The sequence below is a fragment of the Zonotrichia leucophrys genome, chromosome 24, assembly GCF_028769735.1.
Source record: "Zonotrichia leucophrys gambelii isolate GWCS_2022_RI chromosome 24, RI_Zleu_2.0, whole genome shotgun sequence".
NCBI classification, from domain to species: domain Eukaryota; kingdom Metazoa; phylum Chordata; class Aves; order Passeriformes; family Passerellidae; genus Zonotrichia; species Zonotrichia leucophrys.
In genome coordinates this window covers 3,149,272-3,174,761 of record NC_088193.1, presented here as the reverse complement: position 1 = coordinate 3,174,761, position 25,490 = coordinate 3,149,272, and the positions used below count along the sequence as shown (strand labels likewise).

The 25,490-nt window shown below is 40.6% G+C and overlaps 1 long non-coding RNA gene across 1 annotated transcript in view; it reads left to right on the top strand.

Moving 5' to 3' along the window:
• Positions 1–18,242, top strand: part of LOC135457434 (uncharacterized) — an 80,573-nt gene extending 62,331 nt beyond the window's left edge. Inside the window, exons 6-8 of the long non-coding RNA XR_010442731.1 lie at positions 2,928–3,012; positions 5,621–5,784; positions 18,147–18,242. This is a non-coding gene — a long non-coding RNA (uncharacterized LOC135457434). The remainder of the gene's footprint in view (positions 1–2,927; positions 3,013–5,620; positions 5,785–18,146) is intronic.
• Positions 18,243–25,490: the final 7,248 nt, after the last annotated feature.

Sequence of the window (25,490 nt, the reverse complement as noted above, 5' to 3'; positions counted from 1 at the left end):
GGAACTGAGTGGGGATTTTCCCTGCCCACATCTGGAGTTTGAGACTCAGGATTTTCCCTTTAAATATGAAACTGGGGGTGCCTCCATCATCCTGCGCGCCCAGCAGCTGTTTGCTGGGAACAGCTCCCATTTTTTGGGATGAAGGAACCTCAGCATTGGGAAAAGGAGCTGGGAGCAGCAGGGAACTGAGTGGGGATTTTCCCTGCCCACATCTGGAGTTTGGGACTCAGGATTTTCCTTTAAATTGAAACTGGTTGGGTGTCTCCATCACTCCTGCACACAGCTCCCATTTTTGGGATGAAGGCACCTCAGATTGGGAAAAGGAGCTGTGTCCAACAGAAACCGAGCGGGGATTTTCCCTGCCCACATCTGGAGTTTGGGGCTCAGGATTTTCCCTCTAAATATGAAATTGGGGGTGCCTCCATCATCCTGCACACAGCTCCCATTTTTGGGATAAAGGAACCTCAGCATTGGGAAAAGGAGCTGGGAGCAGCAGGGAACTGAGTGGGGATTTTCCCTGCCCACATCTGGAGTTTGGGACTCAGGATTTTCCCTTTAAATATGAAATTGGGGGTGCCTCCATCATCTCCTGCAACAGCTCCCATTTTTTGGGATGAAGGAACCTCAGACCTGGGAAAAGGAGCTGTGTCCAACAGAAACCGAGCGGGGATTTTCCCTGCCCACATCTGGAGTTTGAGACTCAGGATTTTCCCTTTAAATATGAAATTGGGGGTGCCTCCATCATCCTGCACACCCAACAGATGTTTGCTGGGAACAGCTCCCATTTTTGGGATAAAGGCACCTCAGCCCTGGGAAAAGGAGTTGGGAGCTGTGTCCAACAGGGAACTGAGGAATTGAGCGGGGATTTTCCCTGCCCACATCTGGAGTTTGGGACTCAGGCTGGGTTTTCCCTTTAAATGTGAAATTATGGAGGTGCCTCCATCATTTCCTGCACACCCAGCAGCTGCTGGCAGGGCTGGGAACAGCTCCCGTTTTTGGGATAAATCCACTGGGAAAAGGAGCTGTGTCCAACAGGGAACTGAGGAACCAAGCAGGGATTTTCCCTGCCCACATCTGGAGTTTGAGACTCAGGATTTTCTCTTTAAATGTGAAATTATGGGGCTGCCTCCATTATCCTGAAACTGCTGGTGGCAGGGCTGGGAACAACTCCCATTTTTTGGGATAAAGGCACTCAGCATTGGGAAAAGGAGCTGTGTCCAACAGGGAACTGAGGAACTGAGCGGGGATTTTCCCTGCCCACATCTGGATTTTGTGTCCCTCCAACATCTGCAGCACCAAGTGGTGGCTCAGGGTTCCATTTTCCTGCACTTCATGGTGTGCACAGAGCATAACCCCCATCATGGTTTTAATATTCCGGCCCAAAAGGATCACAAACAACTTTTTTTTGTTGCTGTTTGCTCATTTAAATGCGCTCGAGCCTTGGCACAGGTCCTGGGAGTTTTGTTTTGTTTCTACGTCAAGGAAAATGAAATAAATCAGCTCTCCATGGTGGTGAAGTTGGGGATTTAAAAAATAATAATGATTAAAAAAAATTTTAAAAATTAAGGAATTAAAAAAAAATTAAACGTAATAAAGAAAAAAAAGGGAAAAAGGGAAAAATTTACAAAATGATCTATTGATAAATTATTAAAAAAAATAAATTAAATTTAGTGGCTTACGCTGAAGGAATGTGTTTGGAGGGAGTTGGGACCAAGAGGCTTTTCCGTGGAGCTTCTTCCCAGTGGCATTGAATCCAAGAAAGGCTGGGATGTTTGGGAATGGGTGAAAACTATCATGGAAAAAGGGGGGAATCCTTGTGTCAGGAGGCTGCTCCCCAATCCCACCATCCCTGCACCGCTGGGTGAAACCTCAGTGGGGAGGAACAGCCTGGAGTGGGTGAAAAATCGAGGTTCTGGTGCCGAGAGTGGGGAGAGGAACCAACCTCCGCCTCTGCCGTGGCTGCTCGTGCCTCTGGCTGGGTTTGGGTTTTGTTCTGGCCAGCACCGGGAGCCGGCCCGTCCCCCTCGATATTGGGAATATTTCTGCGGGTGTCGTTGTGGTTGCATCACAGAGCTCTCCTTCCTCATCTCCATTCTTGTGCAAAATTCAAATAATTCCCCCCTCCTCCCCATAGCAGCTGTGCATGGGGTTTGTTGGGTTTTTTTTGGTTTGGTTTTTTTTTTTGAGTTTTTTTTTTTTTTAAGTCGCTCTTTAACGTTGCGAAAGGAACAATAAAATGAAAGGCAAAACCGGCATCTTAAAACTTGGCAAGTGAAAGCAGCTTGGACTGGCAGCCAAGAATCCTGCTGTGGTGCAAAAAGAATAGCATCCACGGAGCCACCACAACCCGGGGCTGCTCCTCTTTTCACAACCGCGCCGGCACCGAGAAATAATTATTCCTTGTATCAGTGTTAAAAGAGTCAACAAGCTCCAAAAAGCTTGCTTGGGGAACCTCCTCCAAAGCAGGTAACGGTGCTCCTCTTCGATTCTGCTTGGCTCCAGCTGGGATTTTAGGGTGAGGAAGGATCTGCAGAGGAGAGCTAATCACTTGCAGGAGTTGGTGCGCGCCGCTGACCGCCAGGGAAGGCGTTCGCCTCGTCCTCGCTCCTTTCTTTTCCTGAATGGATTTGGTGGGAACAGCACTGGCGAACTTCTGGAGTGCTTGTGTTCCCAGGAATGTTTTGTTTCCATGCGGGAGGAGGGGGTTGAGCCAAGGTGGAAGACGGGAAAAGAATCGTCCAAAAAAAAAAAAAAAACCAATTTAAAAGTGAGGATGTTGGGAGGTGGGGAGGCGTTCCTCTCGTGAGGAGCTTGGCTGTTCTTTTTTTTTTTTTGCTCCTAAAAGCTGTAGCCTCTGGGTGTAGGAAAACAGCATCCATTCCTTGAAAATATGCCATGAAAATATCCATAAATATTTTGTCTTCCAGAATACGTTCCCGAGGAGTTGGGCCTAGCAATATGGCAGCGCACGTTCCATAGGAAACCCTGCAGAATGCTGCTGCTGCTGCTGAGGTAATTTGGAATTCTCAGTCAGAATCTCCCTTTCCCTTCTCATTCCTTAAAATTGTTTCAAGCACAGAAATCCTTAAAAAGTTGCTTTTTGAAGCTAGGATAAAGTGTGTGTGTGTGTATATGTAAATATATATATATATATATTTACAGGCCTAAATACTTTTGGGTTAAAACTGGGGAGAAAAGAATGGGAATTATTTCACAGTTGTGTTTCTGATTTGCCTGAATTTCGGGGCAGAAGGACGAAATGGCTGCAAGCAGCTTTTTGCTCAGGCACACAATGCATTCCGTGGTGATCGATTTCCCTGGACAGGGCATTTCTGCTTTGTGGTTTGCAAGAAAACCTCCCACAGACCAAACCCTCAGTGTCAGATCTTTAGGGATTTTATTTCTCCATATTTCCATCTATATTCCTTTGGATATAAATCTCTAAAATACCAGCTTTATATTGGGTTGTTACTGATAAAAATATTCTGTGTTTTTGGTTGTCCCACATAGCAGAGCCTTGTTGATCCTGTGATCAGTGATATTGTAAAATTAATAATGAAGCAAAGTGTGCTCAGTGTAAGGATCTGAGAAACCTAAATAAAAATCCCTTAAGGTGCAGGTTGAAACTTTTTATTTGTAATCTCAGCATTCGAGGCAAATTCAGGCTGGTGCTGATTGATTTGTTTGCCTCTGATGGATTTTCTGCCACTGTGTGTGTGTTCATCAGGTTTGCACAAGGTGCAATAGCTCTGGGATCAATCCATGGGGGGAAACGTTCCCAACCCCACATCTTGGCAAATCCATGGCTGCCTTTCAATCCCCCTGAATATATTGGATACATATTGAAAAAGCAGCTCTCATTAAAAAAAAAAAATAAAAAAAAAAATTAAAAATCAGTATTTTTCAACAAACAAAAGTGTTGCTTTGCTGCTGCTGCCTTAAAGCTTGTCCATGGGTTTGCTTTCCAAAAGGAGCAGGTTGGTTGCTGGATATTTGTAATTTAGGTGCCATGGAATGTCATCCCTGTGCCCCATTCTCCTAGAAATCTCGGGAATTCAATGGGGCACAATCAAATTTACGGTGGCGATTTCTTTGAAGCTTTCCCAGGGATGCCTCTTGCTGCTTTTTCCCCTTTTTTTCTCCCTTTTTTTTCTCTGCTGATGGATCCCAACTCTCCCCGTTCCCTTTTTGTGCTGGAAAAGCCAATCAGGTGGGGAGTGGGAGGTGCACAGGAACAGGGTGGGTTTTCCCAACAAATCCCAGATTTCCTGGAGCATGTGCAGGGCTCCTCCAAGGTCTGGCTCTGGGCAGAGCTGGGGACACGAATCCCGTGCAAAAACCACCCAAATTTTACAGCTTGGTTTTTTAAATGGATTTAACATATCCCAGGGAAAGGAAATTAGCCCAGGAATTAATGGGAAAGAGGAAAAAAAAAAGGTTTGGAAATAGATAAAGTGAGGAAAATTTACCCTCATCATGATTTCAGTGAGATCATCTCATAAAAAAATCAAATTTCTCTGCCAGAGCCATCCAAATTAGCTCACTTCATACACATAACTGAATGTAAAGAATATTACACGTCAGGTTAAGCTTTTTTCTTTTTTGACTATTCTATATTCCTATTCTATATTTATAATATATTTATACTCCTATTCTATAACATTTCCAAATCAACATCTCTTATCTCAGAAATTTACATACAAATAGAAACCTTCTATAAAAACCATATAAAACTTCTATTATAAACCTTATAATAGGTATATCACAAATAATGGTATAGAAGGTTTGTATACCATACAAACCTTATATACATATAAACCTTATACACCACATATACCATAGAAACCTTCTATAAAAACCATATAAAACTTCTATTTAAACCTTATAATAGGTATATCACAAATAATGGTATAGAAGGTTTATATACCATACAAACCTTATATACCATATAAACCTTATACACCACATATACCATAGAAACCTTCTATAAAAACCATATAAAACTTCTATTTAAACCTTATAATAGGTATATCACAAATAATGGTATAGAAGGTTTGTATACCATACAAACCTTATATACCATACAAACCTTATACACCACATATACCATAGAAACCTTCTATAAAAACCATATAAACCTTCTGTTATAAACCTTATAATAGGTATATCACAAATAATGGTATAGAAGGTTTATATACCATACAAACCTTATATACCATACAAACCTTATATACCATATAAACCTTATATACCACATATACCATATAAACCTTATATACCAAACCAAACCTTCTATAACCCATACCATATAAACCTTCTATTAAACTTTTAAAAGTTCTCTCCAAATTCATTCCCCACAATTAGGGTTCAAAATGAATATATTGAATATAAAGAAAACATTTGATGCAGTTTTGCACAACACAATGAAGCTGAGTGCAAAATTCCCTTTTCCAGGAAGAAATCCTGGTGCTCCCAGCAACAACTGACCCCAAAAATTGCACCTTTAGGCCCTGTTGGACAACCTGGATTTTAACCTCAGGTTGCCTGCAGTAAATGAGCTTTGTGGTGGAGGGCTGGGGTTATTTTTGGCTGGGTAACATTTGTTGTGTTCCATTTGCAGCTCCGTTCCCAAGGAGGGCACAATCCCTGCCCCGCCCCGGCCTCCACCACTGCGGGCCCTGAGCTTTCTCCACCCCAAAATTCCATCCCTGGATTTGCAAAGATGCTGCAGCACGAATTTTTTTGGCTGCTGAAAAACTTTGGGAGAAGCTGGATGCTTTTAAGGTGAGTGAAGTTGGAGGATGAATTTAGATAACCTTTGGGCAGATGGTGAAAGTTTAACATCTATAACAGGAGTTTCTTGCCGCCCAGCGATTCCAAATGAAGGAAAAAAAATTGTATTTTATAATTGCATATTTAAAGGTTGAAGTGATTTATTTTAAGAACCTGCACCAAAAAAATAAAAAAAAAAAAAAAAAAGAAGAGGGAGAATTTTCTAACAGCATCCAAATAGCAAAATTCTTTTCCAAGTGATTTTACAGAGGATAATATTAACTTGCATTAATCTGGTTTGTGTCCTGAAGGAAAAGAAGTGAAAAATTGGTGACACTCTGAGCAAGTGATTTTGTCCACCAGCTCCACGTGGAGCTCACAGCCAGGCTGCTTTTCCCCAGCAATAAAATGGGAAATGTTCCTTCCACAGGAAAACAAACTTGGAAACCTCAGGGGAAGGAGGGGGCCCCTCCTGCTTGTGGTGGCAAAACTTTGCTTTTATTAGAAAAATCTTAAAGAACTTTTACATTTGTCTGTGTGGAAGAGATGCAGGGTTGAGGTCAGGGGGGATTGCCAGCTTGTTCAGCAGAGTGACAGGGGTTTTGTTTTTTGCCTTTAAAAATAGAATTAAAGTAGAACCCCAGCCCAGGAATGACTTCTCTGAAAGTTAAAACAACTCCCAGGCACTTGTTTAACCAGGCTGCCAGAATGGAAACAACTTTTTGCAGGGTGGGGGGGATGGCTGAGTGTTGGAATTCTGTTTGCGTCCCAAAATTTTGCTGTTGGATCATTTCCCACCCTGTTTTAGTGATACACCTCCAATGCTGCTTGCTGATTCAATTCCTGTTAACCTCAGTGCTGTGCAACCACCAGAAATCCTGTCCAGCAAAGTGCTTGTGAGGAAGAACCACAGATCAGCTTTATTTTGCTTGGTTTTAACATTTTATTTTATTTTATTTCGCCGATTTTCTTAAGGCTCCCATGGGGGTGCAGGCATCTGTGGCTTTATATCAGCACAAAATCAAAAATCCACTCTGCCCCTCACATCCAAGGAGGGGCTTTGAGAGAACGAAAGCTCCTGGGTAAAACTCACAAATTCCACTTGCAGGAAGGTTTTTCCTCTTTCCATCCCCCCCTAAAAGGGACCCCAAAGCCTGTCAGTGCTGCAGGAATCCCTGCCTGCTGCCACAAACCCGTAGATCCGAACTTGTGCTCATATTCCACACAAGCTTGTATCTATAGGTCTGGGGCTGGCTGGCAAGAGCACCCCGGGGTGCTGCTGCACTTCAAATATCCTTCACTCTTCCCTCCCTTTTTCCCCCTCCTCCCTCTTTTATTTTTATTTATTTTTATTCATTTTCATTCTTTTTTTATTTATTTTTTATTTATTATTTTTATTGGTATTTTTATTTTGAGGAATGTATAAGTGGAGCTGCAAACCTCTCCCTCAGCTTTCGGTGCCCAAAGGGGTCTGTGCTTGGTTGGTGCTGAGGAAAATTGGGATGGGGAAAAGTTGATTTTGACATCAGGAAGAAGAAATTCAATCCCACCCATGGCCTGCCCTGGTACTGGGGATGTGATAGGGAACATTCTTGTGTTGATTCTGGAGCAGATAAAATAATTTCATGTAAATTTCAATGAAATTTATAATTTCGTTTATTTTATGAAATAATTTCATTTCTTTCTATTTCATTTATGAAATAATTTCATTTCTAATATTTGAAATATTTCATTGATGAAAATAAATTCATTTATTCAGTTTGTAACATGGAGTTATTCTTTCCTTGCTTAGTCCAGGAATTTGTGAGAGGAACAATCTCTTCTCCTCCTTTATATCCAGGAACTTGGAATCCCTTCTCTGACCTTGGCCTCCAGCTCCTCTCTCAAAAATCAGTTTATTACAGAACCCCATTCCTCCCAATTTCATGGTGTTTGTGTCTTTTCAAATAGTTTTTAAGAGAAAAGAATCATGCTGGAAAATCCAAAAGAAAGGATAGGACAGAAAAAACCCGCATGGGATCAGGCAGTGCAAAGGCTGCTGTGGAAAAGTTAAAAAAACTTTAAAGTTGGGAGAGTGGAAGAATTATTTTTGTCATTTTTTTAAACCCCGATGTACAGATTCTATATGAAAATAATTAGGCTGTGAACTCAAAATAAAGTCTGACTCTTTCTTTCCAGCTGCTCTCAGTGTTAATTCCACCAAAGATTTGCTCTGCATTTCCACTTTTAAATTTCTCTGGTTTGAACTTGGCTGCTTTGACATACGCTGCTGTAGGCCAAAAAAAAGGGATTTTTTTTTTCCACTCTTTGCTGAATTTCCAGGGTTTTCTATGTGTTTTCTATTTATTATAGAAGTTTATGTTGAAAGGAAGTCAGGGAAGTCCAACCGCTCTTCCTTCTCTCTGTGAGCTGAAACTAGGATTAAAAAAAAAGGGAAAAAATTGCATTTTGGTGCCCTGTGTGATGCAAAGTTGGGTATAAAAGCTGGTGCTGAATATTCCCCAAATGTTGGGATGGGAAATCAAGGAATAAAAGCTGATGGGTCGTTTCCAGCAGATTTTACCCAGAACAGGCACCTGGAGCCGAGCTCTCCTTTGGGATTTGAGGTTGCTCCATCCATGGTGGGATGAGCAGGAGCTCACCGTAGGAGCAGGAGGAGATTGGGACAGCAAAAACTGATTTTTCCAGAAAATCTGTGAAAAATCTGGGCTGCTTTGGGGTTGGTTTTTAAAATGCTGTGGGTGTTCATCACCTTGGGTTCCTCTGGGCTTGTTTAGTCTGAGCTCCAAGGAGAAATGAGCTGGTAAAACCCAATAAAATCCAGATTTCTGTCGGGTGGTCTCTCCTCTGTGAGTAAAACCCAATAAAATCCAGATTTCTGTCGGGTGGTCTGTCCTCTGTGAAGCCAGAGAGAAAAGCCTGGAATTGGTCAAGAATGTTCTGGAATTGTTCCAGGATGTTCTGGATTGGTGAAGGATGTTCTAGAATGTTCAAGGATGTTCTGGGTTGGTCAATGATGTTCTAGAATGTTCAAGGATGTTCTGGATTAGTCAATGATGTTCTGGATTGGTCAAGGATGTTCTGGATAGTTCAAGAATGCTCTGGATTGGTCAAGGATGTTCTGGGTTGGTCAAGGATGTTCTAGAATGTTCAAGAATGCTCTGGATTGGTCAAGGATGTTCTGGATTGGTCAAGGATGTTCTGGATTGGTCAAGGATGTTCTGGATTGTTCAAGGATGTTCTGGATTGGTCAACGATGTTCTGGATTGGTCAAGGATGTTCTAGAATGTTCAAGAATGCTCTGGATTGGTCAAGGATGTTCTGGCACTTCAGGTGACTTTGCTTGGAGAGAGCCAACAACCCCTGGCAGGGGAATTGGGTCAGATACGTCCCAAAATGAGGCCCCACCATTTGGTTTGGAATTTTTTTTTTTAAATTAGGAAATCAATGCTTGAATCATAAAAAAGAGGAAAGAAGAAACAGATTTATTTTTTTCTTCTCTTCAGTGCAATTTCTCTCTGAATAAGTTGGGACCTGCTGATCAATATCTGATTTATTTTTTTTTACCTCCTTTTGGTGAGAGGCTTGGTCTAAACACAGCTGGATGCTCAGAAAGGAAACTTCAGAGAAGCGGCAGCAGAAGTGGGGTGAGCTGCTGGGAGGAGGAGCAGGGAGTTATTTCTGAGGCTGAGCACGTTTGCTGATTGCTCCTGGTTTTTTGGGGTGAATTTGGGGTTTGCTGTGGCTCCCAAACCCCAAACTCTTTATGGGAAAGGCTTAGGGAGGATGGAAGGATGGCACCTCCAGCAGCAGCAGCAGCTCAGCTTTTCTGAGCTCAGCTTATCCAATAAAACCTCTTCTTGTTCAGTTTTAAAGTACGTTTTATTTAAATATGCATTTCACATATTTGCTGATTGCTCCTGGTGTTTTGGGGTGAATTTGGGGTTTGCTGTGGCTCACAAACCCCAAACTCTTTATGGGAAAGGCTTGGGGAGGATGGAAGGATGGAAGGATGGAAGGATGGCGCCTCTGGCAGCAGCAGCAGCTCAGCTTTTCTGAGCTCAGCTTATCCAATAAAACCTCTTCTTGTTCAGTTTTAAAGTACATTTTATTTTAACATGCATTTCACATATTTGCTGATTGCTCCTGGTTTTTTGGGGTGGATTTGGGGTTTGCTGTGGCTCAGCTCTGTGGGACAGGCTCAGGGAAGCTCTTGCAGGGAGGATGGAAGGAGCAGCAGCAGCAGCTCAGCTTTTCTGAGCTCAGCTAATCCAACAAACCAAATAAAACCTGTGCTTGCAAGGTTTTATTTTTAACTATTATTATTTCCCCCTTTAAAAATTACTATTCATTATATTCAATATATTACTGCATAATAATGAATATAATTCATGATTATGCATTATATATAATATATTATATGTTATATATGGCATATAATTGATATTATGCATTATATCTCATTATATATTTTAATATATTGTTATACATTATATATAATATATTATTTATATAATATGTATTATATTATATATTATATATTATATATTATATATTATATATTATATATTATATATTATATATTATATATTATATGTTATATGTTATATGTTATATGTTATATCGTATATGATATATAATATATAATATATAATATATAATATATAATATATAATATATAACATATAACATATATTATATATTATATATTATATATGATACATTATATATTGCATATTACATAGTAAATAATATATAATAGATATTATATATATTAAGTATTATATATAATATATAAAATTTCAACAAAAGCTGAAGGAGTGAGGTGAGCAGCAGGAATCATGTCAGCATATATATAATATATAATTAAAATACATTATAACCTATAATATATAATATATAACATTATAATATATTAATATTAACATTAATATTAATTAACAAATACATTATAACATATAACACATAAATATATAACATATATATATATGTTATATATTTATAACATATAACATATAACATATAATATATAATATATAATATATAATATATAATATATAATATATAATATATAATATATAATATATAATATATAATATATAATATATAATATATAATATATAATATGAACTGCTGAGATCAGAGCCCTTCACCCACCTGGAGGCTGCAGGGGGACTTCAAGAGGCACTGCTGGAATCAAACCAGAGCACCTGGATGTGAGAATTACCCCAAAATGTCCCAAAATCCTCTCCAAAAATCAGTGCCTTCATTAGTGCAGCTCCTTTGTCTGGAAATGGGCAGAGTTGCTGCTTTAGAGGTTAAAAAAACCCCAAACCCTCCTGTGTGGCTGTGTCTGCATCTGGGGAGGTTTTGCTGGGCTTGTTTGGCCAGAGTTAAACTGGAAAGCAGCAGAAGTTCCTCTCTGAGGAATCCAAGCTTGCTCAAATCTTTTTTTTTTTTTAATTTAAATTTTAATATTTCTTAAATCTTTTTTTTTTTTTTTCTCCCTCAAAATATCACTGTGCCATTCCTCCCTGACCATTTCTCACTCCTGTGGCTGCCTGAGAACACCTGTAAGGTCTCCTCGTGGTCTCCACTGAGGGCTGAAAAATGGAATTTATTTGTCGTGGTCCCCACTGAGGGATGAAAAATGAATTTATTTGTCGTGGTCCCCACTGAGGGATGAAAATGGAATTTATTTGTGTGTTCCCTCCTTTCCCAGCCTGGTGAGGAGCACAGTGAGCCCCTGTCAGCAGAGGAGCACCCAATAATTAGAATAACCATATGCAGTGGCAAATGGGATCCGTGAGGAGCAGAATGGAATTGTGCGCCCTGGAATTTGAACCCCGTCCAAATACTCTTATTCAGAGAATCAAATCTGGTTAAACTCTTAAAGAGCACATAAATTTCGGTATTCTGGTTATTTCAGTAATCTGATTTTTATTTTCTTTTTCTCCCCCACCTCCTCCCTCTTTTTTTGTTTATTTGCTTGTGATCAGTAGGGGAGGGAATAAGGGGGAAAATAAGGAGAGGATTTTTAGGGGAGGGGTCCCAGGCACCTGCTCAGGAGCATTGCAGGAGTGGAATTCCCTGAGCTGGGAGTGCTGGTTGGATTTTTGCAGGTTCATGGTGAAATCCAGCCCCAAGAATCCACCCTGAATCCACGGTTTTTCTGTGTGACTGAATTGCTGCTTTCCACTGCTTGGAAGGAATGGGATATTCCAACCAGGCAGTTCCCAAAAATCAGCTCTGGGTTGGGATTCTCCCTCACTTTTGGGAAATTCAGCAGGAAATGTGGGCAGGGGAAGGAGCTTTGTGGATTTTTCTCTCAGGGAACAGGAATAAAACCAGTGAGGAGTGAAAACTTCCCAGTCCAGACTAAATCTTGGTCCTGGTGTCTGCTGGAGTTGGTGGCATGGGCAAACCTTGGAGGTTTTATCTTTATTCCAGATAAAGTCTTGGAGGTTTTGTCCAGAGATTTGTTCCAGGTAAAGCCTTGGAGGGATTTGGTGGAAGTACCTAACTCAGGAGAGCTGTTCCTTGGGAATATCCAGTGGGAATACTGGAGTTTTTATCCAGATCTTTATTTCAGATAAAGCCTTGGAGGTTTTATCCAGATCCTTATTCCAGATAAAGCCTTGGAGGTTTTATCCAGATCTTTATTCCAGATAAAGCCTTGGAGGTTTTATCCAGATCCTTATTCCAGATAAAGCCTTGGAGGTTTTATCCAGATATTTGTTCCAGGTAAAGCCTTGGAGGTTTTATCCAGATCCTTATTCCAGATAAAGCCTTGGAGGCCTTATCCAGATCTCTATTTCAGATAAAGTCTTGGAGGTTTTATCAAGATATTTGTTCTAGGTAAAGCCTTGGAGGTTTTATCCAGATCTTTATTCCAGATAAAGCCTTGGAGGTTTTATCCAGATCTTTATTCCAGATAAAGCCTTGGAAGTTTTTATCCAGATCCTTATTCCAGATAAAGCCTTGGAGGTTTTATCAAGATATTTGTTCCAGGTAAAGCCTTGGAGGTTTTATCCAGATATTTATTCCAGATAAAACCTTGGAGGTTTTTGGTGAAAGTACCTAACTCAGGAGAGCTGTTCCTTGGGAATATCCAGTGGGGAATACTGGAGGTTTTATCCAGATCTTTATTCCAGATAAAGCCTTGGAGGTTTTATCCAGATCTTTATTTCAGATAAAGCCTTGGAGGTTTTATCCAGATCTTTATTCCAGATAAAGCCTTGGAGGTTTTATCCAGATCTTTATTCCAGATAAAGCCTTGGAGGTTTTATCCAGATCTTTATTCCAGATAAAGCCTTGGAGGTTTTATCCAGATTTTTATTCCAGATAAAGCCTTGGAGGTTTTATCCAGATCCTTATTCCAGATAAAGCCTTGGAGGTTTTATCCAGATCTTTATTTCAGATAAAGCCTTGGAGGTTTTATCAAGATATTTGTTCCAGGTAAAGCCTTGGAAGTTTTATCCAGATATTTATTCCAGATAAAACCTTGGGGGTTTTTGGTGAAAGTACCTAAATCAGGAGAGCTGTTCCTTGGGAATATCCAGTGGGGCATGGGCAAACCTTGGAGGTTTTATCTTTATTCCAGATAAAGTCTTGGAGGTTTTATCCAGAGATTTGTTCCAGGTAAAGCCTTGGAGGGATTTGGTGGAAGTACCTAACTCAGGAGAGCTGTTCCTTGGGAATATCCAGTGGGGAATACTGGAGGTTTTATCCAGATCTTTATTCCAGATAAAGCCTTGGAGGTTTTATCCAGATCTTTATTCCAGATAAAGCCTTGGAGGTTTTATCCAGATCTTTATTCCAGATAAAGCCTTGGAGGTTTTATCCAGATCTTTATTCCAGATAAAGCCTTGGAAGTTTTATCCAGATATTTATTCCAGATAAAACCTTGGAGGTTTTTGGTGAAAGTACCTAACTCAGGAGAGCTCTTCCTTGGGAATATCCAGTGGGGAATACACTCAGCTGAATTTTGTAGGGATTTTTAGGGGGTTTTGTACATAAAAATTGCGTGTTTCAAAGCAGAGGTTTGCTTCTCAGAGCTGGAACTCCAGAGCTGGAGGGCCTGAGAGGAATTCTCCAGAGGAATTCTGTCTCTTTTTGGAAATAAATAATCCCTGGATGTGAATCCCAGCATTTCAGACTAAAGTTTGGTCCTGATGTCTGCTGGGGTTGGTGGTGTGGGCAGGTGGGAGCTCCAGAGCTGGAGGGCCTGAGAGGAATTCTCCAGAGGAATTCTGTCTCTTTTTGGAAATAAATAATCCCTGGATGTGAATCCCAGCATTTCTGTGCTAGGACAGCAGCTGGAGTCACGTTTCCTTCAGGAATCCGGAGTTACAGGCAGAGAAAAGACAGAATTTTTTAATTACACTGGAGCTTTAGAATAAGGCTGGGCTGGGCTGGGCCAGAGATTCCCTTTTGTCCCCAGAAGGGTGAAATCATTTCTGGAACAGCAAGAGGCCTAAAAGGGGTCCCAGCAAAAAGCTCTGGGGCCCCACGAGGTGGTTTGGGAGCACAGAGCTCCACGTGTTCAACAGGAGCTCCCTGACATCGATAAAATATCACAGCATTGTCATTAAATTACAGATCCGCCCTAATTGTGTAATTAGGTATGATTGTGCTAATTGGGTAAAGACATAATTGACAAAAATCGCCAGAAAACAAACAGGGAGCACGGTGCCACCACGGGGAGGGGTCACAAGGGCTGGGCCTGGCTCTGCTCTGCTCCTGCCCTGGCCTGGCATGGACAGGGGACACGAAGGGACACAAAAAATGGCAGAAATAATGGCAGAAATAATGGCACAAATAAATAATGGCACAAATAAATAATGGCACAAATAATGGCCGAAATAAATAATGGCAGAAATAAATAATGGCACAAATAATGGCACAAATAAATAATGGGCAGAAATAAATAATGGGCAGAAATAATGGTACAATGGCACAAATAATGGCACAAATAACGGCACAAATAAATAATGGCACAAACAATGGCACAAATAATGGTGCAAATAAATAATGGCAGAAATAATGGCACAAATAAATAATGGCACAAATAAATAATGGCACAAATAATGGCAGAAATAAATAATGGCAGAAATAAATAATGGGCAGAAATAATGGTACAATGGCACAAATAAATAATGGCAGAAATAATGGTACAATGGCACAAATAATGGCACAAACTGGCACAAATAATGGCAGAAATAATGGCACAAGTAATGGCACAAATAATGGCACAAATAACGGCACAAATAAATAATGGCACAAATAATGGCAGAAATAAATAATGGCAGAAATAAATAATGGCACAAATAATGGCAGAAATAAATAATGGCACAAATAAATAATGGCACAAATAATGGCAGAAATAAATAATGGCAGAAATAAATAATGGCACAAATAATGGCAGAAATAAATAATGGCACAAATAAATAATGGCACAAATAAATAATGGCACAAATAATGGCCGAAATAAATAATGGCAGAAATAATGGTACAAGTAATGGCACAATAATGGTACAAATAACGGCACAAATAAATAATGGCACAAAACAATGACACAAATAATGGTGCAAATAAATAATGGCAGAAATAATGGCACAAACTGGCACAAATAATGGCACAAATAATGGCAGAAATAATGGCACAAGTAATGGCACAATAATGGCAGAAATAATGGCACAAATAATGGCAGAAATAATGGCACAAATAAATAATGGCACAACGTATGGCACAAATAATGGTACAAATAGTGGCACAAACAAATAAGGGCACAAACAATGGCAGAAATAATGGCACAGGTAAATAATGGCAGAAATAATGGCAGAAATATTGGCACAAACAATGGCACAAATAAATAATGGCACCAATAATGGCACAAATAAATAATGGCACAAATAAATAATGGCACAAATAATGGCACAAACAATGGCACAAATAATAGCACAAGTAATGGCAAAAATAATGGCACAATGGCACAAATTATGGCACAAATAAATAATGGCACAAACAATGGCGCAAATAATGGCACAAATAAGTAATGGCACAAATAATGGCACAAACTGGCACAAATAATGGCAGAAATAATGGCACAAGTAATGGCACAATAATGGCAGAAATAATGGCACAAATAAATAATGGCACAAACAATGGCACAAATAATGGTGCAAATAAATAATGGCAGAAATAATGGCACAAACTGGCACAAATAATGGCACAAATAATGGCAGAAATAATGGCACAAGTAATGGCACAATAATGGCAGAAATAATGGCACAAATAAATAATGGCACAAGGTATGGCACAAATAATGGTACAAATAGTGGCACAAACAAATAAGGGCACAAACAATGGCAGAAATAATGGCACAAGTAAATAATGGCAGAAATAATGGCAGAAATATTGGCACAAACAATGGCACAAATAAATAATGGCACCAATAATGGCACAAATAAATAATGGCACCAATAATGGCACAAATAAATAATGGCACAAGTAATGGCACAAATAATGGCACAAACAATGGCACAAATAATAGCACAAGTAATGGCAAAAATAATGGCACAAATTATGGCACAAATAAATAATGGCACAAACAATGGCACAAATAATGGCACAAATAAGTAATGGCACAAATAATGGCACAAATAGTGGCACAAACAATGGCACAAATAATGGCACAAATAAGTAATGGCACAAGTAATGGCACAAATAGTGGCACAAACACTGGCACAAATAATGGCACAAATAAATACTGGCACAAATAATAACACAAATAATGGCACAAATAAATAATGACACAAATAATCACACAAGTCATGGCACAATAATGGGGCTTTATCCAGCTCCGTATCCAGAGCTGTGCTTTGGTCACTGCTCCAGCTGACCAAACAGTTAACAGTGCCTGTGCTCTCTGCTGCTAGCTCAGAAATGCTGCATTTCCACTCTTTGGTCAAAGTAAACTTTACTAAATATGGAATCACGAGAAATTGAGATACCATCAACACCATGGGCGCTCAGACATCAACAGAAAGATTATTTTGCATTTTTTTCCAACGTGTTCTCCTGCTGTTGCAGGCTGAATTCAGATTGGGGTGTAAAGGCAGGACAGTGTCTTTTCCATGATCAGGAATTCTGCTTTATCCTGGGAATTCAGCAGAGCTCAATGTTCATCCCTGAGGTTTGATTCCTTTGGAATTTCCTTCCTGTGCCGGGGGCTGGATTCACCTGAGGGGCAGCTCCAGCACATTTGGGGATGATAATAACAATAAAACCAGTAAAAAAAAAAGAATAGTAATAGTAATAATAATAATTAAATAAAATAAAATAAAAATTAAAAATAAAAATAAAAAATTAAAAATAATGAAAACCAGGAAGTCTGCTGCTTCAAGTGCTACCTTGGTGGGTGCTGGGTGAATCACAAGGATAACGTCCTGCTTGTTTGGCTGGGAGTTAATACATTACATTAATTAATGTAAATGTAATTATATTATATTAATCCAAGTTAAAATATGTGGCTTGTGAAGGGAAGGTGGCTGCCTGCTGAGGTGATTTCCCAGAATGGCTCATTTGGACCCTTTGGTGCAAGGGTTAAATTCAGCTCAGGATTTGTGCCCCTTCTTCAATTCCCTCCCAACCCCATTCCTGCACATCCTTCAGACATCCAGGAGCCAAGGTCGAGGTCAGCGTGGTGTGCTCAGAAAGGAAAAGACAAATTTCACCCTAAGCCTTCTTTAAATGCTTTCTAAGAAATAAATATGTCTGTGTGTGCTCTGAGTCTGCTCTGGAAGGGGAACACCATTATTTTGGCCAGGGAAAAAAATTCCATCTCGTGTGAAAACCTCCCTGATCTTACCCAAATCCAGCAGGAATAACCCTGGCTTGTCGTGTCTTATCCCATTTCCATTGTGGGGAGCTGAATTTGGGCATGGTGTCTTTTCCCCCTCTAAATTAAAACCACTGAGGATTTGGAGGCCTTTTTTTTTTTTTTTTTAATTTTTTGTGTGTAATTAGAAGCCCCTGAGGTTATGAATTTTTGACTGCATGCATCCAGGTTGAGGTAGTAGGTTGTATAGTTTAGAATTACACCAAGGGAGATAACTGTACAACCTCCTAGCTTTCCTTGGGTCTTGCACACACCGGCGCGAGGAGCGACCAAAAATCCTCAGCACTCTTTGCTCTGGACACCTGGAACAGGAAAAGAGCAGGTAAGACCAGCTGGAAAACCTTTTGAAATCTCTAGAATTATCAAAATGTTGATTTTATAAGCGTGTGGTTTTTTTGGTTTTTTTTCTACTTGTTGGTGCTGTTTTATTGAGTTTGTAGCAAATCCAGTGATGTTTGTCTTCCTTCATTAGCCCTCGAGCAGCGTGGTGTTAACATTCCCAAAAAAGCACCATGGCAGCCTCTCAGTGCTCCTGCCTGCATGGTCAGCAAGCAGAAGTCTCCAAAGGTAAAAATATCCTGAATTTTTTTCCCTCCTTTCCGTTAGACTTTGATTGGCTCAGTTGATTCTACACCGGGAGTTAAACGAGGATGGTGATTCCAGATAAAGCCTTGGAGACTTTATCTAGATCTTTGTTCCAGATAAAGCCTTGGAGGTTTTATCCAGATTTTTATTCCAGATAAAGCCTTGGAGGTTTTATCTTTATTCCAGATAAAGCCTTGGAGGTTTTATCCAGATTTTTATTCCAGATAAAGCCTTGGAGGTTTTATCTTTATTCCAGATAAAGCCTTGGAGGTTTTATCCCAATTTTTATTCTAGATAAAGCCTTGGAGACTTTATCTAGATCTTTATTCCACATAAATCCTTGGAGGTTTTATCCAGATCTTTATTCCAGATAAAGCCTTGGAGGTTTTATCCAGATATTTATTCCAGATAAAACCTTGGAGGTTTTATCCAGATTTTTATTCCAGATAAAGTCTTGGAGGTTTTATCTTTATTCCAGATAAAGCCTTGGAGGGTTTTGGTGAAAGCACCTAAATCAGGAGAGCTGTTCCTTGGGAATATCCAGTGGGGAATACTCTCAGCTGAAATTTTTAGGGATTTTTAGGGGGTTTTGTACATTAAATTTGGGTTTAATTAAGGTTTAATTAAGGTTTGCTTCTCCCTCCCAGCAGTTTGGGTGGAGGAGATGGAGAACACCCCAAATGTTGTGGAGAAGCTGTGGGACCAAAACCCCACATTTCTGATGATTTTACAGGTTTAAATGCAGGGATTTGGGAACATCCAATTTACCCAACTGCTCCTGAAATCCTTGTCTTTATTTGCCTGAATATTGGAGACCTGAAAAACCCTTGAAACTCCCCTAAAGTTGGCAGAGAAAATTGAACATTTTGATGCTGGCAGCACTCAGGGTTCAGCTCCTCTGGGGCCTGGGTGAAGGTGGTGGCCACAACCCTTGGTCAGGGCCCAGGACCTGAACTTAAATCTTTTCACTCTCTAGATGAGTAATCCTGGCAAGGTTTTCCGAGTTCCCAGAATTTAGAGGCTCTGTCTCTTCCTAAACTTGTTCAGTTGGTGAAGAAAAATAAAGAGCAGGCACTGGGTTAATTTCATCGGGTTAATCGGAAAGTGTGAACACCGTAATGACATTTCAAGGTATCTAAATAACCCAGAAAATTGGGGTTTTTTTCTGGTAAAATGACCCTTAAAAACTTAAATATCTGCAAATCCCTGTTTGCTGAATGCAAAGAGAAGCTGTGAGGGTAACTCAGGGCTCGCTTATGAGTTATTCCAAGTGTGGATTAATGGGATTTTTATCCCATTTTGCTTTCAGAGAGGTCACAGGTACCCCTGGCGTGGTTTGCAGCTCTCAGGACAAGGAGAGGATGTGGGATAACACAAGGCTGCTCTGTGTTTCAGAGCCAGGCCCCAAACACACACAGGTAGCTCCAAAATGAGGAATCTTCTTGGCACCTCCCAGGCGCTGCCTCATTTCCCCCCCATAAATCTTTCTGCAGATGGAAGTGCAAATTTTCAGCTGCATTGATTCCCTTCCAGCTCAGAGGGGTTTTTTTCCATGAGGGTTTTTAACCTGTTTGGGACTTCTTTAGGAGCAGCTTTGTGAAAAATCCCAAATAAGAACATGCTCCTTTTTTTTGGGATTTTTTTTTGTGGTTTTCTAACCTGTTTGGGACTTCTTTAGGAGCAGCTTTATGAATAAACCCAAATAAGAGCAGGCTCTTCTTTTTGGTTTTTTTTCTGGTTTTTTTTTAACCTGTTTGGGACTTCTTTAGGAGCAGCTTTGTGAATAATCCCAAATAAGAACATGCTCCTTTTTTTGGGGTTTTTTTTTTTTTTGGTGGTTTTTAACCTGTTTGGAACTTCTTTAGTTCCAGACAACTTCTTTGTGAAACCCAAATAAGAACAGGCTCTTATTTTTTTGAGATTTTTTTTTTGTGATTCTTTAACCTGTTTGGGACTTCTTTAGGAGCAGCTTTGTGAAAAATCCCAAATAAGAACATGCTCCTTTTTTTGGTTTTTTTTTTTTTTTTTTTTTGGTGGTTTTTAACCTGTTTGGAACTTCTTTAGTTCCAGACAACTTCTTTGTGAAACCCAAATAAGAACAGGCTCTTATTTTTTTGGGATTTTTTTTTGTGATTCTTTAACCTGTTTGGGACTTCTTTAGGAGCAGTGTTGGGGATAATCCCAAATAAGAACAGGCTCTTATTTTTTCTTTTTTTTTTTCCTGTGGTTTTTTAACCTGTTTGGGATTTCTTTAGGAGCAGTTTTGTGAATAATCCCAAATAAGAACATGCTCCTTTTTTTGGGTTTTTTTTTTGGTGGTTTTTAACCTGTTTGGGACTTCTTTAGTTCCAGACAACTTCTTTGTGAAACCCAAATAAGAACAGGCTCTTATTTTTTTGGGATTTTTTTTTGTGATTCTTTAACCTGTTTGGGACTTCTTTAGGAGCAGCTTTGTGAAAAATCCCAAATAAGAACATGCTCCTTTTTTTGGGTTTTTTTTTTGGTGGTTTTTAACCTGTTTGGGACTTCTTTAGTTCCAGACAACTTCTTTGTGAAACTCAAATAAGAACAGGCTCTTATTTTTTTGGGATTTTTTGTGATTCTTTAACCTGTTTGGGACTTCTTTAGGAGCAGCTTTGTGAAAAATCCCAAATAAGAACAGGCTCTTATTTTTTTGGGATTTTTTTTTTTTTTGTGATTCTTTAACCTGTTTGGGACTTCTTTAGGAGCAGTGTTGGGGATAATCCCAAATAAGAACAGGCTCTTATTTTTTTGAGATTTTTTTTCGTGATTCTTTAACCTGTTTGGGACTTCTTTAGGAGCAGCTTTGTGAAAAATCCCAAATAAGAACATGCTCCTTTTTTTGGGGTGTTTTTTTTTTTTTTGGTGGTTTTTAACCTGTTTGGAACTTCTTTAGTTCCAGACAACTTCTTTGTGAAACCCAAATAAGAACAGGCTCTTATTTTTTTGGGATTTTTTTTTGTGATTCTTTAACCTGTTTGGGACTTCTTTAGGAGCAGTGTTGGGGATAATCCCAAATAAGAACAGGCTCTTATTTTTTCTTTTTTTTTTTCCTGTGGTTTTTTAACCTGTTTGGGATTTCTTTAGGAGCAGTTTTGTGAATAATCCCAAATATGAACAGGATCTGCTTTTTTGATTTTTTTTGTTTGTTTTTTAACTTGTTTGGGACTTCTCTAGTAGCAATATTTATTATTTATGAATAATCCCAAATAAGAACATGCTCTTCTTTTTTGGGTGTTTTTTCATGTTTTTTAAACCTGTTTGGAATTTCTTTAGGAGCAGTTTTGTGAATAATCCCAAATAAGAACATGCTCTTCTTTTCTTGGGGTTTTTTCATGTTTTTTATCCTGTTTGGGACTTCTTAGGAGCAGTTTTGTGAATAATCCCAAATAGGAACAGGGTCTTCTTTTTTGGGGTTTTTTAACTTATTTGGGATTTCTTTAGGAGCAGCTTTATGAATAATCCCAAGTAGGAGCAGGATCCTATTTTTTCTTTTTTTCCTGTGTTTTTTTAACCTGTTTGGGACTTCTTTAGGAACAGTTTTGTGAATAATCACAGGCTTTTCTTTTTTTTTTTTCTTTTTTTTTTTTTTTCTTTCTTTTTTGGTGTTTTTTTTAACTTGTTTGTGACTCTTTAGGAGCAGCTTTATGAATAATCCCAAATAAGGACAGGCTTTTCTTTCTGGGGGCTTTTTTTGTGGTTTTCTAACCTGTTTGGGACTTCTTTAGGAGCAGCTTTGTGAATAATCCCAAATAGGAACAGGCTCTTATTTTTTGGGGTTTTTTTTAACCTGTTTAGGACTTCTTTTGGAGCAGCGTTATGAATAATCCCAAATAAGAACAGGCTTTTCTTCTTTTCTTATTTTTTTGGTGGTAACATTTCAGCTTCGCTCCTCACACTCCAAACTTCAGGAGGTTCGAAACTGATGATTATTTACAACAATCCCCTCAAACCCAACTCCATGCTAAATCCGTGAGACGTAAAATGAAAAGACCCATCCCGCTCCAAACCCCAGAATTCAAAAGGGAGAATGGCCAGTGGTGAGCATAATTCAATGTGCATATTTTCCCTGCGAACAAAACAGCATTCCAGCTCTCCCCCTGATGAGAGGAATGTATTGTCAATTAATTAGACTCCCATCATATGTCCTCGGATGCCCTTCCATCATATGCCTTCCATATGTCCCCGTGTCATATGCCTCCCATATGCCCCCCGTGTAATTAAGCTCCCATCATATGGCTCCCATCATGTGCCATTTAAGGAGATTTCCAGGAGAACGTGGCACTGTTACAGTCCTGGACCTTTTGCAACGAGGAAAGGAACAACTCAGGGGCTGTGAATGAGGAGAGGAGGAAGGAAAAAAGGAAGGTGGCTCGCCCTGAGAGCTGCCTTGAATTGCTGGGTTTGTTTCTCCCAGCTCGAGCACAAAAATGTCCTGTTTTCCTTGGGTTCCAGGCCCAGTTTTTATTCAGTTTTTATTCAGTTCGGCCTCTGGATAGCCAGGGAGATAGGCACTGTTTTTCAGGGAATGTTTCCACTGGAATGTGAAATGCAAAAGAAACAATCCAGCTCCCAGCAAAGTGTTTGTGCTGAGATAGGGAAAGGGAAACTTTGGCCTTGTTGGGGGTCCCTGAGAGGGAAGTGAAGGACCTGAAATGGCCTGGGAGGGAATTCATGGAGAGGGGATGGCACAGCCCAATTCCATCCTTGGGAGGGAATTCATGGAGAGGAATTGGCACAGCCCAATTCCATCCTTGGGAGGGAATTCATGGAGAGGGGATGGCACAGCCCAATTCCATCCCTGGGAGGGAATTCATGGAGAGGAATTGGCACAGCCCAATTCCATCCCTCTGAGGGAATTCATGGAGAGGGGATGGCACAGCCCAATTCCATCCTTGGGAGGGAATTCATGGAGAGGGGATGGCACAGCCCAATTCCATCCCTCTGAGGGAATTCATGGAGAGGGGATGGCACAGCCCAATTCCATCCCTCTGAGGGAATTCATGGAGAGGGGATGGCACAGCCCACTGGAATTCATGGGAGGGAATTCATGGAGAGGAGAACTTCTACTTCCATTCTTGGGATGGAATTCATGGAGATGAGAACTTCCACTTCCACTTCCATCCCTGGGAGGGAATTAATGGAGAGGGGATGGCACAGCCCAATTCCATCCCTGGGAGGGAATTCATGGAGAGGGAATGGCACAGCCCAATTCCATCCCTCTGAGGGAATTCATGGAGAGGGAATGGCACAGCCCAATTCCATCCTTGGGAGGGAATTCATGGAGAGGGGATGGCACAGCCCAATTCCATCCCTCTGAGGGAATTCATGGAGAGGGGATGGCACAGCCCAATTCCATCCCTGGGAGGGAATTCATGGAGAGGGGATGGCACAGCCCAATTCCATCCCTGGGAGGGAATTCATGGAGAGGAAATGGCACAGCCCAATTCCATCCCTGGGAGGGAATTCATGGAGAGGAGAATTTCCACTTCCATCCATGGGAGGGAATTAATGGAGAGGAGAACTTCCATTTCCACTTCCACTTCCATCCCTCTGAGGGAATTCATGGACAGGGCATGGCACAGCCCACTGGAATTCATGGGAGGGAATTCATGGACAGGAGAAATTCCACTTCCATCCCTGGGAGGGAATTCTTGGAGAGGGGTTGGCACATCCCAATTCCATCCCTCTGAGGGAATTAATGGAGAGGAGAACTTCCACTTCCATTCTTGGGATGGAATTCATGGAGAGGAGAACTTCCACTTCCACCCCTAGGAGGGAATTAATGGAGAGGAGAATTTCCATTTCCACTTCCATCCCTCTGAGGGAATTCATGGAGAGGAGAACTTCCATTTCCACTTCCATCCCTCTGAGAGAATTCATGGAGAGGAGAACTTCCACTTCCATTCTCTGGGAGGGAATTCATGGAGAGGAGAATTTCCACTTCCATCCCTGGGAGGGAATTCATGGAGAGGAGAACTTCCACTTCCATTCTCTGGGAGGGAATTCATGGCATACCCCACTTCCATCCCTGCTCTCCCTCACGGACCACAGGTGTGGAGGGCACTGAATTTTCCCTGTCATGAGGAGCCCTTGGGGGATAATGCCCAAGGAAATGTGAGATGGATTCCAAATTTACTGGGATTTATTAGGGATAAAGAGCAAAAATAGGCACTGATGCTTGCATGTGTAATGAAGGAAACTGCAAACATCCAAGGAATTATGGAATGGTGTCCAGTGAAAGGACAGCCTTGTGTACAGTTGTGTCTCTGTGCCTTCCTTCCCAACAACTTCTGAAACTCTTTTCTGATCCCAAACCTGGGAAAGTGCAGGGACTTCCAAGGGTGCTCTGCTCCAACTTTGCAGGAATTGCAGAAATCCCAGCAACACAGAGAAATCCCATCCATGCATCCCAAAATCCCAACCACACTCCCAGGAATCCCAACCAGACACCCAGGAATCCCATCCATGCACCCCAAAATCCCAACCACACACCCCAAAATCTATCCATGCATCCCAAAATCCCATCCATGTATCCCAAAATCCCATCCATGCACCCCAAAATCCCATCCATGCACCCCTAAGTCCCATCCATGCATCCCAAAATCCCAACCACACACCCCAAAATCCATCCATGCACCCCAAAATCTATCCATGCACCCCAAAATCCCATCCATGCACCCCAAAATCCCATCCATGCACCCCAAAATCCCATCCACACACCCAGCAATCCCAGCCATGCACCCAGAAGTCAGGAAGGAGGTTGAAAGGACAAAGAGAAAGTAAAATAATAATTTGTGGTCTCAGTTAGAAAATTTGGAGTATTTTGTAAAATATCCCATTTTACCTGGACTGAATGGCAACAGTTCAAACTGCCACAGGCTGGGAACAATTCTATCCCTAAAAACTTTGTATTCCAGCTGTGGAGCATGGCAAAACCCAACATTTGGATGTGCTCTGCCTAGATTGAGTCAGTCTTGACCCAAAAATCATCCTGTATTTGCTGTGCAGGCATTCTGCACTGTTTGCAATACAGGTGCACTCCTGAGAGACCGGTGACAGCTCCTGCTCTGGCTCAATCTTTAATTTTCAACTCAACCCTCATTTAAATCACGCACAGCAAACCCAACCAGCCCATCTGAAAGCTTCAGGTCATTAGGGAAATGATTTGGGGAATATTTTTGTGGTCTTGCACCGTCATTAGTCTGCC